Here is a 16,727-nt window from a genome sequence, read left to right as displayed (position 1 = left end):
AACCAATAGGTACTTCCAATAGGAAGTAGTGAGCAAACTTCCTTTTTCCGATGGAGATGGAAGCTACACAGCTTCCTTTGCTCCAAATGGACCTATGAGATGGGGGTGCCCACCACAGAACCTGTGACTGCGTCACCAGGGTCACCTGACAGCTTCGCGACAGGTCCTCGAACAGACCTTCACTGATTATGGACTTCTCAGAGCTGAGGCTAAGAATTACATCATCAACCTGCACTTCTGCCACCTGGACCCCCTCCCACCACCATGGGGTGGTAGTCCTGGACCCCCTGAGGTACCAGGGTGCACAGAAAGGACTCCCATTCATTACCGGACAGGGAGATCCACTCTTCTTCAGGGATGAAAAGGGGGTGTGCTTTACCTGGCGGGTCAAGCAGCTGCTTGGAGCACTGCTCCTGTAGTTGGGAGACCGTGGGAGTGCTGGCCTGGGCAGGACTTCCCTGTAGCTTTGGAAAGCAAGAAGAGACATTTATTCTCGTCCAGAGGAACCAGGAGGAACCTCCAACTCAGCTATAGTGTTCAGTGGGCACTGTGTGATCACAGCATAACCACTGAATCCCCCTTTTTGCTGTGCAACAGGCTTAGGGTTTTTGACCTGAGCCCACAATTTTCCACGCTGGCAGTCCACCAGAGGCTCCAGCCTGTCAAGCAGGTCTTGGCCAATGAGTAGTGGCTCTGTTTTAAACCTAGAGATGTAAACAGGATGCACCACGTTCATTGGCCCGAACCTAAGTGCCACCCACACTCGGTGTGTGATCTTGGCATGATCCTGGGTATAGCTGGAAATATCTATCTTACACGGTTCTACCTTAAGTCTGATGCCTTTTCCTTTCGCTACTCGTTTGAGCTCGCTGAGTAGATCGGCTGACATCAAACTAATTTCAGCCCCAGTGTCAATCAGTGCTTCTCTATCTAAGACGTTTTCAAGAGAAACCTTGATATAAATACGCCTTGCTTTGCCTTTCTGGCTGAGATTCCCTAAGAATTGTAGGAAGCCTGCCTTTTCTTTGACTTCAGGGGCGGGGTCAGCGCCCAACTCAGAGTCACAGCCTTCTTCCAGGCAGGAACCCTCCCACCCAATCAGATAGACTGAGGGAGGGGCTTGGGACGGATCCCCGCCTCCTCCAGTGGTCCCCCTAAGCTCATTCACACTTCCGGCATTCGGTGCGGAAGGTTTACCCTGTCCTGATCTCTCAGGCAGGGCTTGTTCAAGCCTGGCCAGGCGGGCTGCAGTCGACTCCCTTCGTCCAGTCTTATGATAGGCTCTGCCTGAGCCCTTGCCTTCCCCGTAGCGCTCACGGCGGCTCTGACGCTTAGTGCGGTCCTGCCTGCCTATTTTGCGCCGGGCTTAGCGAGCTCAGGAACCTCAGCTGCCTCGAGCTGAGGCGAGTTGTCAACCCTGCTGGCTTTAGTGGCGAACACGGCCGTTTTAGCAGGTTTTCGCTCTGAGAAAGCAGAGACTTCAGCTCCCCAGGCTTTTTGAGCCAACCTTCTAATGTCAGCCATTTTCATCACTTTTGCATCAGTGTGCATCACAATCATTTTCCTGACTGAGGGATGCAGATTAGCAATGAATAAACCTTTGAAATTCACGTTCTCTTCGCAACCCTCTTCATTCCGCCCTGCAAAATAAGTGCGCCTAAGCCTCTGATAATAGTCGCGAGGGGCTTCAGCTTTTTCGTGCTTAATATGGTGCACAGCGGCCACGGCAGCTATGGGATCGATAAAAGCCGAAAATTCTCCAATCATTGCCTGACACAGCTCCTCAAAGCTATTACAGACCTCCGGTCCTTGTCTAGACATCCACTCGTGGACCACTCGGCTGGTAGTTTTCCTTACTAACATAGCCTTTTCCTGTTCGGACGCTTCGGGCATAAACTGCAAAGTATATCTCAGCTCATCGATGTAGGTCTCCACATTATTCCCTGACACTGACGGGTCAAACCTTTCTACATCTTTGGCTAACTGCCTCAGGGAGTGGAGGTTAATTTTTACAGTTTCTCCGCGGGCAGGGAGACGGCCGTGATCAGGAGCAGGGGGTCTATGCCTGAACTGACTCGCCCTTGCGTTTCGCGCAGGACTCGGCGATCTCCCCCATGCCGATCCGACCACAGACCCTGGCCGGGAGAAACCTCCTCCCGGCGCGCTGGGTGAGCGCTCCGGGCTGCTAGGTGGGCTGGCATGCAAGTGGGATCTAGTCTATTTTGCTTCCAGTACGGCAGCATCTGACTCCTTTTGCCTTTCCTGGCTGAGCTCATTTAAACTCTCAATTTCTTTTTCTTTTTCTTTCAAGCTCGCTTCCAGGTCTCTCCTAGCTACCTCAGCCGCAGTTTCTCTAGCAGACAAGTCATCTAATTTACCTAAAACTTCCCTGAGTCAGTCTTCACTTTCCTCATTTTTCACTCTCTTTTCTCTGATTATATCCAACAACTCAACTCGCTCCGCCTTATATCTTTCTAGCGTTCCCTGAAGCTTTTGAAACTTTGTCAGCTCGGACAAAGACAGTTCCAGCTGTTTAGCTAGATTTAAGGTGAAACTCGATAGGACCAGAACTGCTTTCACAGACCCTCCTGTGTTAAGCTGGTTCGCTACCTTAGCTACTAAATCTACTTGCAGCTTCTCAATATCATCAAAGTTCAACTTTTTGATACCACTCCAGTAACCAGGATTGTCGTCGCTAGAAATAGTACTTATAAGCGACTCCACTTCAGACATTTTAGCAGCCATTGTCATTACGTCTGTAGGGAAAACCGGTTCAGGGACGCCAAATATGTAATCATAGTGGCTCTCTGAAGGCACCAGTTCTGTAGGGTTTGGGCATTTACTGAGACAATTATTAATTGTAGCAGTAAATCACAAAGTTGATTCTTTTGATGGCTTTAGAATCCAACCATGCGATATAACTCAAACAACGCACACACACAGGTACTAATACACGAGGATACATTTATTAATACATAGAATATGCATATAAACCTAACAGATCTTATCGAGAGGGTTATCAGAATACAAAAGGTATATATTCAATCAGTTACAAAGTGTTACACATATCAAGAGGACATACGTTCAGTATATCATTCATTAAGACCGTTTCATAAATGAACTTGGTTACAACTTCTACATTAGATACTCAAAACAAGTACATAACTCTTAGGAATTAAATTGATATCAACTGGTTGGGATAACAATTGAATTCTCGAGCTGTAATGCATTGAAGTTGAATACTCATCCAATCTTTGGGGATTCAGATCTCCTGCGGACTCAAAGAAACAGTTGCAGGCTGTTGCTGTCCAATCCGCGCTCTCTGGCTCCGTGCCAGGCTGTGCTGTGCGGCTTGCGACGGTGCGCTGCTGATGCTCACTGTTGGCTTTAACTAGCAAAGTTTGTGCACAGGAGAAAAGATGACTGTGGGTCCCAGCAAGTCAGGAAGAGGACCGGTTCGTTCCTGATGAAGAGCTAGTTCTGAATAGTGATTCAGCTGTCCACAGTTCCGACCTGTTCACAAGGCCTGCTGCTGATTGATTTGATTTTTAAGAACTTTATTTTCTTTTCACAAAAAAATACAGGAAATCACAAATCAGAAAGCTTTACATTAATATACATACTTAAAACAGTATATATGATCACATCTCATTACATTTTGACACGGAACCAGTTACATAGCAACAATTTCTTTTTTTCTGGTGCAAATCACATTCTTTACTTAAACATGATAATGTTTTTCACAGTTTCTTGAGATACTGTCCAATGCCCTCTATTTCCCACAGATTTTCTGCTTCCTCCCTCCCTTCTCTCCACAGATCTCTGAGGTAATAGTTCTCTCGGGTGATGAACAGGGCCAGGCTACCTGCTGCCTTGACTGGGACCTCGATGCCTTTGAACAGCCCCATGTTCCTCACTCTCCACAGGGCGTCTTTCCCACTGTTCACCACGGCCCAGATCCTGTCAAACACGTCAGGAGGAAGCTTGACAGGAGAGATGCCGTATATGATGAAAGCAGCGGTCAGGGTAAATTGGGGCGAGAGAGCCTGCAACCAATCTTCAAACTGTGCCCAGAAGGCCTTAGCAAAAAAGCAGGACCACAGGAGGTGGGTCACAGTCTCCTCCTCGCCGCAGCCCACCCTAACGCAGCGAGGGCAACCTCCTGGGACATTGGAAAGTTCTTCCAGCTCCTGGAACTGCCTGTGAACCTCCTCTGGCAACCTCCACTCTAGACTCTTAGAACAAAGGAAGGTTCTGGCACTCGGACATACTGGCCGTTCCATGGTTGTCCGGGCTGAGTCTCAGGATGGTCAGGAGGCGCGCTGCGAGAATGTCCTGCCCTTGGGATTCTCCTTTGAATTCCCTTTAGAATTGTTGAATCTGAATCTGAATCTGAATCTTGTTGAATCTTCCCTTCTGAATCTGAATCTCCAGGCTCTCTGTGTTGCCTGTTTTTACCTGGAGGAACTTCAGCTCATTGATTGGCTGAAAGTTCCATGGGCATCAGAGTCCCATGTGGGTTACTCGGCCCTACCAGTCCCTGATTGGTTGATCAAGGTGAGATATGAGTCACTTACTCCTGACACTTAGTAATGCAGTCCAGATGTCCAACTGGCACTCCCTAGACAGATAGGCGCCAATGGATGACCATTGATCATGATAGCCAGGCTTAGCTAAGTGCATCCCCCTTTGGGAGCTGTCCTTATCAAAAGAAAACATCTTGCATGAATAGTTTCTCTGTGGCTGCACCACAGAGATGAACAGAGAAATGGGGCCTCATTTGGGAAGGCTCAGAACACTTAATTCTTTCTATTAATAAGCCTCACCGCTACACGTCAGAGAAACTTTAAGAGTATTACTTTTTTTTTTCTTTTTCCAAAATACAGTATGGAATCTAGACACCCGAGCAGATGGATTTCCAATCAGCACACGTTACACTAAACGCTAGAAAACAGGGGGATTTCTTTACGCAGTTATCAGCACACCCGGTATTCGCGTATAGAAGCCGCGGTGCTGTGCTGAACTTGAACTCACAGCAACATCAGTTATTCTGTGCGACTGATTCTCATTTCATTCTAAACTCGCCCACCCAGGGACGCCATTAAATGTAATGGTTTGATGGGTTTACTGAGACAATTATTTATTGTAGCAGTAATCACAAGGTTGTTAGTTGGGGCTTTTAGAAAATCAATCGTCAGAACAACTAACAACGCACACACAGGGGTTCAATACACTAGATACATTTATTAATATAAATTGTGCACCAAACATATACTAGTCTGCCTGGATACGAGTGGCAGACCTTACTGTGAGTGTTATCAATATACAAGGTATATAATCCCGAAGAGATGCAAACACAAAGAGATACACAACAGAGAATATATGTCAATATATATCGTTCGGTTACCAAATCGCTAATCAGTGTTATTACCCACTGTTACTCTAAACTCGGAAGTAAATACATTACTCATGAATTAAATTGATAACAACTTGTGTTGAGGTACAATTGAATTCTCGAGACGCAATGTAGAACATGGGGTTTACTTATCCACTGTGTATGGATTTGGAATTTCCCGGCACGAACACCAAACCAGCTGACAGGCTCTGTTGCAGCCTCTGTTCCAGCGGTTGTCCAATGGGCGTTGTCCCGGCGTCCTCTGGCTACCGGCCAACCAGTCAAGGTGCAGCTCGGAGTAGGACGAGCGGAGGAATCTGACTGCAGCGCGCAGGGCAGTCGTTGCTCCGAGGGGATCTACCAGCAGTCCGGCTGGCTGGTAGAAAGTCTCTATGCACAGAGTGTGACCGCGAGTCCTCACAAGTCACTCTTGTGCCTGGGAAGAAGCTGGTTCGTTCCCGGACCAGCACTGCTTCTGAATAAGCTATTCAGGTTGTCGACGAGGATCCAGCTGTAGGGTCCAACTGTCCAACACAAACACAATCTGTAGTGTTTAGCGTGACATAGTCTTGCAGGCATCGTGCTGTCTCACTGCAATACTATACCGCTGGAGGAAACAGTCCATCTGGCCATGAAACTCATTTGAACGTCTAGCTACAGCAACTAACAATATCATGATTTATTCAGGATTTGTGGAATCAGCACGTCCCGGAGACAGCTTCCGAAATCGTGAGCATTCTCTGGTGGTGTCCTGCAGGGCTTTTGCGGGTGTGCGTTGGTGGTATAGTGGTGAGCATAGCTGCCTTCCAAACAGTTGACCCGGGTTCGATTCCCGGCCAACGCAGTGGCGATTGGTTCTAAATGCTGTCATGAGCCTTGGATTGTGATTAGCAAAGCGAAGCCTTTTGAAAGAGCTAAAGCACTGCAAAACGGAATTGAAGGAGAATCTTACAGGGGATTCTGAGCAGTGTCTGCATACACGCAGTCCGATACGGGTGCTGAAAGCTTGAGCTACTCTCAATGTCATGCTGCCTTTCCCCCGAGTAAATCTGTTACATTGAAAGAATGCTTCTGGCAGGTTCAAAAAGGGACCCTTGTTAATTGGAGAAATCAATGATTTCGAATGAATTCTGTATGCGTTAAAAGACAGCTATACACAGAAAACATGCAGGACACTGCTCATGATGTCTCAGTGCGTTTTTTCCAAGCCATCTGACAAAGCCCGCCCACTGAAAACTGCAGCACATCGTGTAAAGACGTTCAACTTTGTAACTACTGCACACACAGGAAGCAGAATAAATTCCTCTTTTCAAACTGTCAAAGATGTGCTTTGCGAACGCTGCAGGACATCGCACAATCTCTTTTGAATGGGGACAAACCATTTCTTATGGGGCGCAGTAAGTACAGACGTTTAAAAAGCTCCACTCATGCCGACGATACAGCATGAAGAAGCGCAACCTAACGTTTGACAGACAAAAGCCGGGCGCCGCTACGAGCAATATGAAATCAAACTGACAGCACACGGCGTTTCGCGCTGACTCAAAAGTGATCTCGACAGACGCTGTTCTCTGCATAACGCTGAAAGAGCTAAAGAGCGTTTCTGTTGAGACGTAACAAGCTCGTTTCTTTCTACCATGATGTCACCATGACCAAATCTGTCTTTAAACACCTTGCTCAGTCTCTGATGAGACTGTCAAAAATTGCTTTCGCCGATTGTATTGCAAACCGGCGGAAGCGGGGTATTGGGAAAAGTTTTCAACTAGCAATAATCGCGCCTCGGCTAAACCTCACAGGCTGCGATACTGCCACTGCGCAAAGCTGACAGTAGCCAGGCAACCGCGGGGATCCTATGGAAATCGTTATCGATCGTCTCATGGCATGTCGTTGCGGTAACGCTTCATATTTGTCGTCTTCTTCTTCTTCTTCTAGCTTGAGGTTTTGAAGAATTTCATGACAGACAAGGGCTCCGTTGGGAACAAAGGGCGTTGTGAGAAAACCGTTGCTTATTTTCAGCAGCAGAAATACAACCCTTTAAATACAAGATGACAGAACAATGACGAAGGGCGTGCCGGGAGGAACTCATGCACTACAGAGGAAAGGGGGTGGGCACGTACAGTTCACATTCAAGCCACAAGTACTCTTCTCGGATGTTACACAAACAAATCCTAACGTCTTGAAAGCATTGCAGCATGTTTGTGTCCCACTTCCCGTGGCTGCAGGACGACTGACACGAACGGACAAACACAATCTGTGGCGTTTAGCGTGACATAGTCTTGCAGGCATCGTGCTGTCTCACTGCAATACTATACCGCTGGAGGAAACAGTCCATCTGGCCATGAAACTCATTTGAACGTCTAGCTACAGCAACTAACAATATCATGATTTATTCAGGATGTGTGGAATCAGCACGTCCCGGAGACAGCTTCCGAAATCGTGAGCATTCTCTGGTGGTGTCCTGCAGGGCGCCTGTGGGCGTACGTTGGTGGTATAGTGGTGAGCATAGCTGCCTTCCAAGCAGAAAAATGTTTTCAAATGCTGTCATGAGCCTTGGATTGTGACTAGCAAAGCGAAGCCTTTTGAAAGAGCTAAAGCACTGCAAAACGGAATTGAAAGAGAATCTTACAGGGGATTCTGAGCGGTGTCTGCAAACATGCAGTCCGATACGGGTGCTGAAAGCTTGAGCTACTCTCAATGTCATGCTGCCTTTCCCCGGAGTAAATCTGTTTCATTGAAAGAATGCTTCTGGCAGGTTCAAAAAGGGACCCTTGTTAATTGGAGAAATCAATGATTTCGAATGCATTCTGTATGCGTTAAAAGACAGCTATACACAGAAAACATGCAGGACACTGCTCATGATGTTTCCCGACCCGAAACACAGTGCGTTTTTCCAAGCCATCTGACAAAGCCCGCCCACTGAAAACTGCAGCAGATCGTGTAAAGACGTTCAACTTTGTAACTACTGCACGCACAGGAAGAACCAGGGAAAATCTGATCATGTTTCTCTACAACAACAATAAAAAAAAAACATTATTTTACATATCACCTTTATGTGCAATAAAATTTATGCGCAAAGAAATTTAAAATAGTCTTCTTTAGGTGTGAGGGTAGGAGTGGATCACAGCAGGCATAATTGGCAAATTAGGAAAACAAAGAACTGGACAGGCGAGACATTTATCCAGAGAGCGAGTGATCAGAAAAAGGAACAGCTGTTACACCCAGGTTTTACGCTCTCTCTCTGTTGAATGAATGAAAGCATTTTATTAAAAACGCGTTTGCGTTTGTCTGGGTATTTACTTTGTAATCTGTGGTTTACATCTACTGTATTGTTTTGAGATGCCACTTTTAAAGGTGATATGTAAAATAAAGTTTTTTAATATTGTTATAGAGAAACATGATCAGATTTTCCCTGGTTCAGAAAAAAGACGATTAAAATCTGTAATCTTTTCACTTGTATGTCATCGGAAAATACAATCAGTTTCTGCTTTGTGTAAGGATGGTGTCAAAAAGTAATCTAAGTGGTGAGAAAGCTGTGCTCCTCAAAGCGCTTTACAGGATAAAAACAATAACAACAATAGTGGCTGGGCAAACGATTTTTTTTTATAGAAATACAAAATGAGATACTGTATAATGATGTGCATGAACAAAGTTATACTGCAATTTTCCTTAGATACGCGATTAAAAAAAATAAAAAAATGTGAATCCCTGGCGGAACACATTCCATAAGAATCAGCGCTTTTATACAGTATGTCGCCTTTAAACACATATATTTAAACACGCGTTTACGATTTAAATCAAAACGTGATTCAAATCAATATAAATGTTTATTTTGTAACGCATAGGTGACTATTCATTGTTATTAAAAAGACTTAAATTCGATCATGTTGTGATATTTAGAAATATAAATTTGTTTGGTGCGAGTGAGGTTTTATTTAATCTCTGACCCAGGGAAACGTTTAATTTTTTCAAAGAAATGTTTGTTAAAAAATAAAGTCATAGTTCCATGGGATTCAATCACAGACCATGTGACATGGAAGTCAGGAACCTAACCCACAGCACCACCAGTCGCATGCTGAGGGCTGAAAACTACAGAAACATTATCGACAATGTACAAATTTGATAAAGCTATAAAATAATGTAATTAGGCACAGAAGAAGTTTACAGCACAGTACAATAATAAATGCTGACCATGAGTTTAGAAGCATAAATTACCTTACACTAAATTTAAACACAAGCTGTCTTTAGCCCTCTAAGCTGGTTCATACAGAAATGTAGAGATCCAGGCTCAGAACACACAGCTTCATTAGCGAATACATATGCAGGACAAGTGGAGAAGACGTTTTACAGTGGATGGATTTTTAGAAACATCCCATCAGTGACATCACTGAAGTCAACTCCTAGGTAACTGTCGTGTGGATAGTTTCACAAGAATCAGACAAAGGTTTAAGCATCGCTTGTTCTAGATAAAACTGCAAAAAAAAAACAACAACCCATAATGTACTTCTTTGCGGCTCTGTTTGCCCAAATCATATATTCACAACGTGAAATTAGAAAATAATATTACGTAACCAAAATTCGCAATATGGAAACAGAACCTGTGTAATTGTTGACAGATTATGTACTTGTAACATTTTTACAAGACGAACTACAACATTTAAAAAATGACTTGTATGTACTTGATATCTCTAATCAATCCACTGCACTGCATTAAAACAAAACGAAAACTAAAACGCCCTGGGCATACCGTTTCGCGCTTCTGTAAATCAAGTTAAAAATATCTCAAGACCGATACTGGTCATAATGAAACCATCTTTCGTGTATGTTTTCTTTAAAGTACCGAGACCAGCCATATACTGTATATATACCATATACAGTAAGTACAGACGTTTAAAAAGCTCCACTCATGCCGACGATGCAGCATGAAGAAGCGCAACCTAACGTTTGACAGACAAAAGCCGGGCGCCGCGACGAGCAATATGAAATCAAACTGACAGCACACGGCGTTTCGCGCTGACTCAAAAGTGATCTCGACAGACGCTGTTCTCTGCATAACGCTGAAAGAGCTAAAGAGCGTTTCTGTTGAGACGTAACAAGCTCGTTTCTTTCTACCATGATGTCACCATGACCAAATCTGTCTTTAAACACCTTGCTCAGTCTCTGACGAGACTGTCAAAAATTGCTTTCGCCGATTGTATTGCAAACCGGCGGAAGCGGGGTATTGGGAAAAGTTTTCAACTAGCAATAATCGCGCCTCGGCTAAACCTCACAGGCTACGATACTGCCACTGCGCAAAGCTGACGGTTGCCAGGCAACCGCGGGGATCCTATGGAAATCGTTATCGATCGTCCCATGGCATGTCGTTGCGGTAACGCTTCATATTTGTCGTGTTCTTCTTCTTCTAGCTTGAGGTTTTGAAGAATTTCATGACAGACAAGGGCTCCGTTGGGAACAAAGGGCGTTGTGAGAAAACCGTTGCTTCTTTTTAGCAGCAGAAATACAACCCTTTAAATACAAGATGACAGAACAATGACGAAGGGCATGCCGGGAGGAACTCATGCACTACAGAGGAAAGGGGGCGGGCACGTACAGTTCACATTCAAGCCACAAGTACTCTTCTCGGATGTTGCACGAACAAATCCTAACGTCCTGAAAGCATTGCAGCATGTTTGTGTCCCACTTCTCGTGGCTGCAGGACGACTGACACGAACGGACAAACACAATCTGTGGCGTGTAGCGTGACATAGTCTTGCAGGCATCGTGCTGTCTCACTGCAATACTATACCGCTGGAGGAAACAGTCCATCTGGCCATGAAACTCATTTGAACGTCTAGCTACAGCAAATAACAATATCATGATTTATTCAGGATGTGTGGAATCAGCACGTCCCGGAGACAGCTTCCGAAATCGTGAGCATTCTCTGGTGGTGTCCTGCAGGCCTCCTGTGGGCGTGCGTTGGTGGTATAGTGGTGAGCATAGCTGCCTTCCAAGCAGAAAAATGTTTTCAAATGCTGTCATGAGCCTTGGATTGTGACTAGCAAAGCGAAGCCTTTTGAAAGAGCTAAAGCACTGCAAAACGGAATTGAAAGAGAATCTTACAGGGGATTCTGAGCGGTGTCTGCAAACATGCAGTCCGATACGGGTGCTGAAAGCTTGAGCTACTCTCAATGTCATGCTGCCTTTCCCCGGAGTAAATCTGTTACATTGAAAGAATGCTTCTGGCAGGTTCAAAAAGGGACCCTTGTTAATTGGAGAAATCAATGATTTCGAATGAATTCTGTATGCGTTAAAAGACAGCTATACACAGAAAACATGCAGGACACTGCTCATGATGTTTCCCGAGCCGAAACACAGTGCGTTTTTCCAAGCCATCTGACAAAGCCCGCCCACTGAAAACTGCAGCAGATCGTGTAAAGACGTTCAACTTTGTAACTACTGCACGCACAGGAAGAACCAGGGAAAATCTGATCATGTTTCTCTATAACAACAATAAAAAAAAACATTATTTTACATATCACCTTTATGTGCAATAAAATTTATGCGCAAAGAAATTTAAAATAGTCTTCTTTAGGTGTGAGGGTAGGAGTGGATCACAGCAGGCATAATTGGCAAATTAGGAAAACAAAGAACTGGACAGGCGAGACATTTATCCAGAGAGCGAGTGATCAGAAAAAGGAACAGCTGTTACACCCAGGTTTTACGCTCTCTCTCTGTTGAATGAATGAAAGCATTTTATTAAAAACGCGTTTGCGTTTGTCTGGGTATTTACTTTGTAATCTGTGGTTTACATCTACTGTATTGTTTTGAGATGCCACTTTTAAAGGTGATATGTAAAATAAAGTTTTTTATTATTGTTATAGAGAAACATGATCAGATTTTCCCTGGTTCAGAAAAAAGACGATTAATCTTTTCACTTGTATGTCATCGGAAAATACAATCAGTTTCTGCTTTGTGTAAGGATGGTGTCAAAAAGTAATCTAAGTGGTGAGAAAGCTGTGCTCCTCAAAGCGCTTTACAGGATAAAAACAATAACAACAATAGTGGCTGGGCAAACGATTTTTTTCTATAGAAATACAAAATGAGATACTGTATAATGATGTGCATGAACAAAGTTATACTGCAATTTTCCTTAGATACGCGATTAAAAAAAATAAACATTTTTGAATCCCTGGTGGAACACATTCCATAAGAGTCAGCGCTTTTATACAGTATATCGCCTTTAAACACATATATTTAAACACGCGTTTACGATTTAAATCAAAACGCGATTCAAATCAATATAAATGTTTATTTTGTAACGCATAGGTGACTATTCATTGTTATTAAAAAGACTTAAATTCGATCATGTTGTGATATTTAGAAATATAAATTTGTTTGGTGCGAGTGAGGTTTTATTTAATCTCTGACCAAGGGAAACGTTTAATTTTTTCAAAGAAATGTTTGTTAAAAAATAAAGTCATAGTTCCATGGGATTCAATCACAGACCATGTGACATGGAAGTCAGGAACCTAACCCACAGCACCACCAGACAGTCGCATGCTGAGGGCTGAAAACTACAGAAACATTATCGACAATGTACAAATTTGATAAAGCTATAAAATAATGTAATTAGGCACAGAAGAAGTTTACAGCACAGTACAATAATAAATGCTGACCATGAGTTTAGAAGCATAAATTACCTTACACTAAATTTAAACACAAGCTGTCTTTAGCCCTCTAAGCTGGTTCATACAGAAATGTAGAGATCCAGGCTCAGAACACACAGCTTCATTAGCGAATACATATGCAGGACAAGTGGAGAAGACGTTTTACAGTGGATGGATTTTTAGAAACATCCCATCAGTGACATCACTGAAGTCAACTCCTAGGTAACTGTCGTGTGGATAGTTTCACAAGAATCAGACAAAGGTTTAAGCATCGCTTGTTCTAGATAAAACTGCAAAAAAAAAACAACAACCCATAATGTACTTCTTTGCGGCTCTGTTTGCCCAAATCATATATTCACAACGTGAAATTAGAAAATAATATTACGTAACCAAAATTCGCAATATGGAAACAGAACCTGTGTAATTGTTGACAGATTATGTACTTGTAACATTTTTACAAGACGAACTACAACATTTAAAAAATGACTTGTATGTACTTGATATCTCTAATCAATCCACTGCACTGCATTAAAACAAAACGAAAACTAAAACGCCCTGGGCATACCGTTTCGCGCTTCTGTAAATCAAGTTAAAAATATCTCAAGACCGATACTGGTCATAATGAAACCATCTTTCGTGTATGTTTTCTTTAAAGTACCGAGACCAGCCATATACTGTATATATACCATATACAGTAAGTACAGACGTTTAAAAAGCTCCACTCATGCCGACGATGCAGCATGAAGAAGCGCAACCTAACGTTTGACAGACAAAAGCCGGGCGCCGCGACGAGCAATATGAAATCAAACTGACAGCACACGGCGTTTCGCGCTGACTCAAAAGTGATCTCGACAGACGCTGTTCTCTGCATAACGCTGAAAGAGCTAAAGAGCGTTTCTGTTGAGACGTAACAAGCTCGTTTCTTTCTACCATGATGTCACCATGACCAAATCTGTCTTTAAACACCTTGCTCAGTCTCTGACGAGACTGTCAAAAATTGCTTTCGCCGATTGTATTGCAAACCGGCGGAAGCGGGGTATTGGGAAAAGTTTTCAACTAGCAATAATCGCGCCTCGGCTAAACCTCACAGGCTACGATACTGCCACTGCGCAAAGCTGACGGTTGCCAGGCAACCGCGGGGATCCTATGGCAATCGTTATCGATCGTCCCATGGCATGTCGTTGCGGTAACGCTTCATATTTGTCGTGTTCTTCTTCTTCTAGCTTGAGGTTTTGAAGAATTTCATGACAGACAAGGGCTCCGTTGGGAACAAAGGGCGTTGTGAGAAAACCGTTGCTTCTTTTTAGCAGCAGAAATACAACCCTTTAAATACAAGATGACAGAACAATGACGAAGGGCATGCCGGGAGGAACTCATGCACTACAGAGGAAAGGGGGCGGGCACGTACAGTTCACATTCAAGCCACAAGTACTCTTCTCGGATGTTGCACGAACAAATCCTAACGTCCTGAAAGCATTGCAGCATGTTTGTGTCCCACTTCTCGTGGCTGCAGGACGACTGACACGAACGGACAAACACAATCTGTGGCGTGTAGCGTGACATAGTCTTGCAGGCATCGTGCTGTCTCACTGCAATACTATACCGCTGGAGGAAACAGTCCATCTGGCCATGAAACTCATTTGAACGTCTAGCTACAGCAAATAACAATATCATGATTTATTCAGGATGTGTGGAATCAGCACGTCCCGGAGACAGCTTCCGAAATCGTGAGCATTCTCTGGTGGTGTCCTGCAGGCCTCCTGTGGGCGTGCGTTGGTGGTATAGTGGTGAGCATAGCTGCCTTCCAAGCAGAAAAATGTTTTCAAATGCTGTCATGAGCCTTGGATTGTGACTAGCAAAGCGAAGCCTTTTGAAAGAGCTAAAGCACTGCAAAACGGAATTGAAAGAGAATCTTACAGGGGATTCTGAGCGGTGTCTGCAAACATGCAGTCCGATACGGGTGCTGAAAGCTTGAGCTACTCTCAATGTCATGCTGCCTTTCCCCGGAGTAAATCTGTTACATTGAAAGAATGCTTCTGGCAGGTTCAAAAAGGGACCCTTGTTAATTGGAGAAATCAATGATTTCGAATGAATTCTGTATGCGTTAAAAGACAGCTATACACAGAAAACATGCAGGACACTGCTCATGATGTTTCCCGAGCCGAAACACAGTGCGTTTTTCCAAGCCATCTGACAAAGCCCGCCCACTGAAAACTGCAGCAGATCGTGTAAAGACGTTCAACTTTGTAACTACTGCACGCACAGGAAGAACCAGGGAAAATCTGATCATGTTTCTCTATAACAACAATAAAAAAAAACATTATTTTACATATCACCTTTATGTGCAATAAAATTTATGCGCAAAGAAATTTAAAATAGTCTTCTTTAGGTGTGAGGGTAGGAGTGGATCACAGCAGGCATAATTGGCAAATTAGGAAAACAAAGAACTGGACAGGCGAGACATTTATCCAGAGAGCGAGTGATCAGAAAAAGGAACAGCTGTTACACCCAGGTTTTACGCTCTCTCTCTGTTGAATGAATGAAAGCATTTTATTAAAAACGCGTTTGCGTTTGTCTGGGTATTTACTTTGTAATCTGTGGTTTACATCTACTGTATTGTTTTGAGATGCCACTTTTAAAGGTGATATGTAAAATAAAGTTTTTTATTATTGTTATAGAGAAACATGATCAGATTTTCCCTGGTTCAGAAAAAAGACGATTAATCTTTTCACTTGTATGTCATCGGAAAATACAATCAGTTTCTGCTTTGTGTAAGGATGGTGTCAAAAAGTAATCTAAGTGGTGAGAAAGCTGTGCTCCTCAAAGCGCTTTACAGGATAAAAACAATAACAACAATAGTGGCTGGGCAAACGATTTTTTTCTATAGAAATACAAAATGAGATACTGTATAATGATGTGCATGAACAAAGTTATACTGCAATTTTCCTTAGATACGCGATTAAAAAAAATAAACATTTTTGAATCCCTGGTGGAACACATTCCATAAGAGTCAGCGCTTTTATACAGTATATCGCCTTTAAACACATATATTTAAACACGCGTTTACGATTTAAATCAAAACGCGATTCAAATCAATATAAATGTTTATTTTGTAACGCATAGGTGACTATTCATTGTTATTAAAAAGACTTAAATTCGATCATGTTGTGATATTTAGAAATATAAATTTGTTTGGTGCGAGTGAGGTTTTATTTAATCTCTGACCAAGGGAAACGTTTAATTTTTTCAAAGAAATGTTTGTTAAAAAATAAAGTCATAGTTCCATGGGATTCAATCACAGACCATGTGACATGGAAGTCAGGAACCTAACCCACAGCACCACCAGACAGTCGCATGCTGAGGGCTGAAAACTACAGAAACATTATCGACAATGTACAAATTTGATAAAGCTATAAAATAATGTAATTAGGCACAGAAGAAGTTTACAGCACAGTACAATAATAAATGCTGACCATGAGTTTAGAAGCATAAATTACCTTACACTAAATTTAAACACAAGCTGTCTTTAGCCCTCTAAGCTGGTTCATACAGAAATGTAGAGATCCAGGCTCAGAACACACAGCTTCATTAGCGAATACATATGCAGGACAAGTGGAGAAGACGTTTTACAGTGGATGGATTTTTAGAAACATCCCATCAGTGACATCACTGAAGTCAACTCCTAGGTAACT

At 43.2% G+C, this 16,727-nt stretch overlaps 4 non-coding genes across 4 annotated transcripts; 1 reads left to right on the top strand and 3 right to left on the bottom strand.

Moving 5' to 3' along the window:
- Positions 1 to 6,167: 6,167 nt before the first annotated feature.
- On the top strand, positions 6,168 to 6,239 carry trnag-ucc (transfer RNA glycine (anticodon UCC)). The gene has a single exon. It is a non-coding gene; the product is annotated as a tRNA-Gly (tRNA).
- Positions 6,240 to 7,073: 834 nt separating this feature from the next.
- On the bottom strand, positions 7,074 to 7,215 carry LOC138228152 (U4 spliceosomal RNA). The gene has a single exon (XR_011185238.1). It is a non-coding gene; the product is annotated as a U4 spliceosomal RNA (small nuclear RNA).
- Positions 7,216 to 10,546: 3,331 nt separating this feature from the next.
- On the bottom strand, positions 10,547 to 10,688 carry LOC138228172 (U4 spliceosomal RNA). The gene has a single exon (XR_011185258.1). It is a non-coding gene; the product is annotated as a U4 spliceosomal RNA (small nuclear RNA).
- Positions 10,689 to 14,010: 3,322 nt separating this feature from the next.
- On the bottom strand, positions 14,011 to 14,152 carry LOC138228171 (U4 spliceosomal RNA). The gene has a single exon (XR_011185257.1). It is a non-coding gene; the product is annotated as a U4 spliceosomal RNA (small nuclear RNA).
- Positions 14,153 to 16,727: the final 2,575 nt, after the last annotated feature.

This window comes from Lepisosteus oculatus, unplaced genomic scaffold (assembly GCF_040954835.1).
Source record: "Lepisosteus oculatus isolate fLepOcu1 unplaced genomic scaffold, fLepOcu1.hap2 HAP2_SCAFFOLD_40, whole genome shotgun sequence".
In the NCBI taxonomy this organism is placed as follows: Eukaryota; Metazoa; Chordata; class Actinopteri; order Semionotiformes; family Lepisosteidae; genus Lepisosteus; species Lepisosteus oculatus.
The sequence above is the reverse complement of the archived record's forward strand: the minus strand, read 5'-3'. Positions and strand labels throughout refer to the sequence as shown.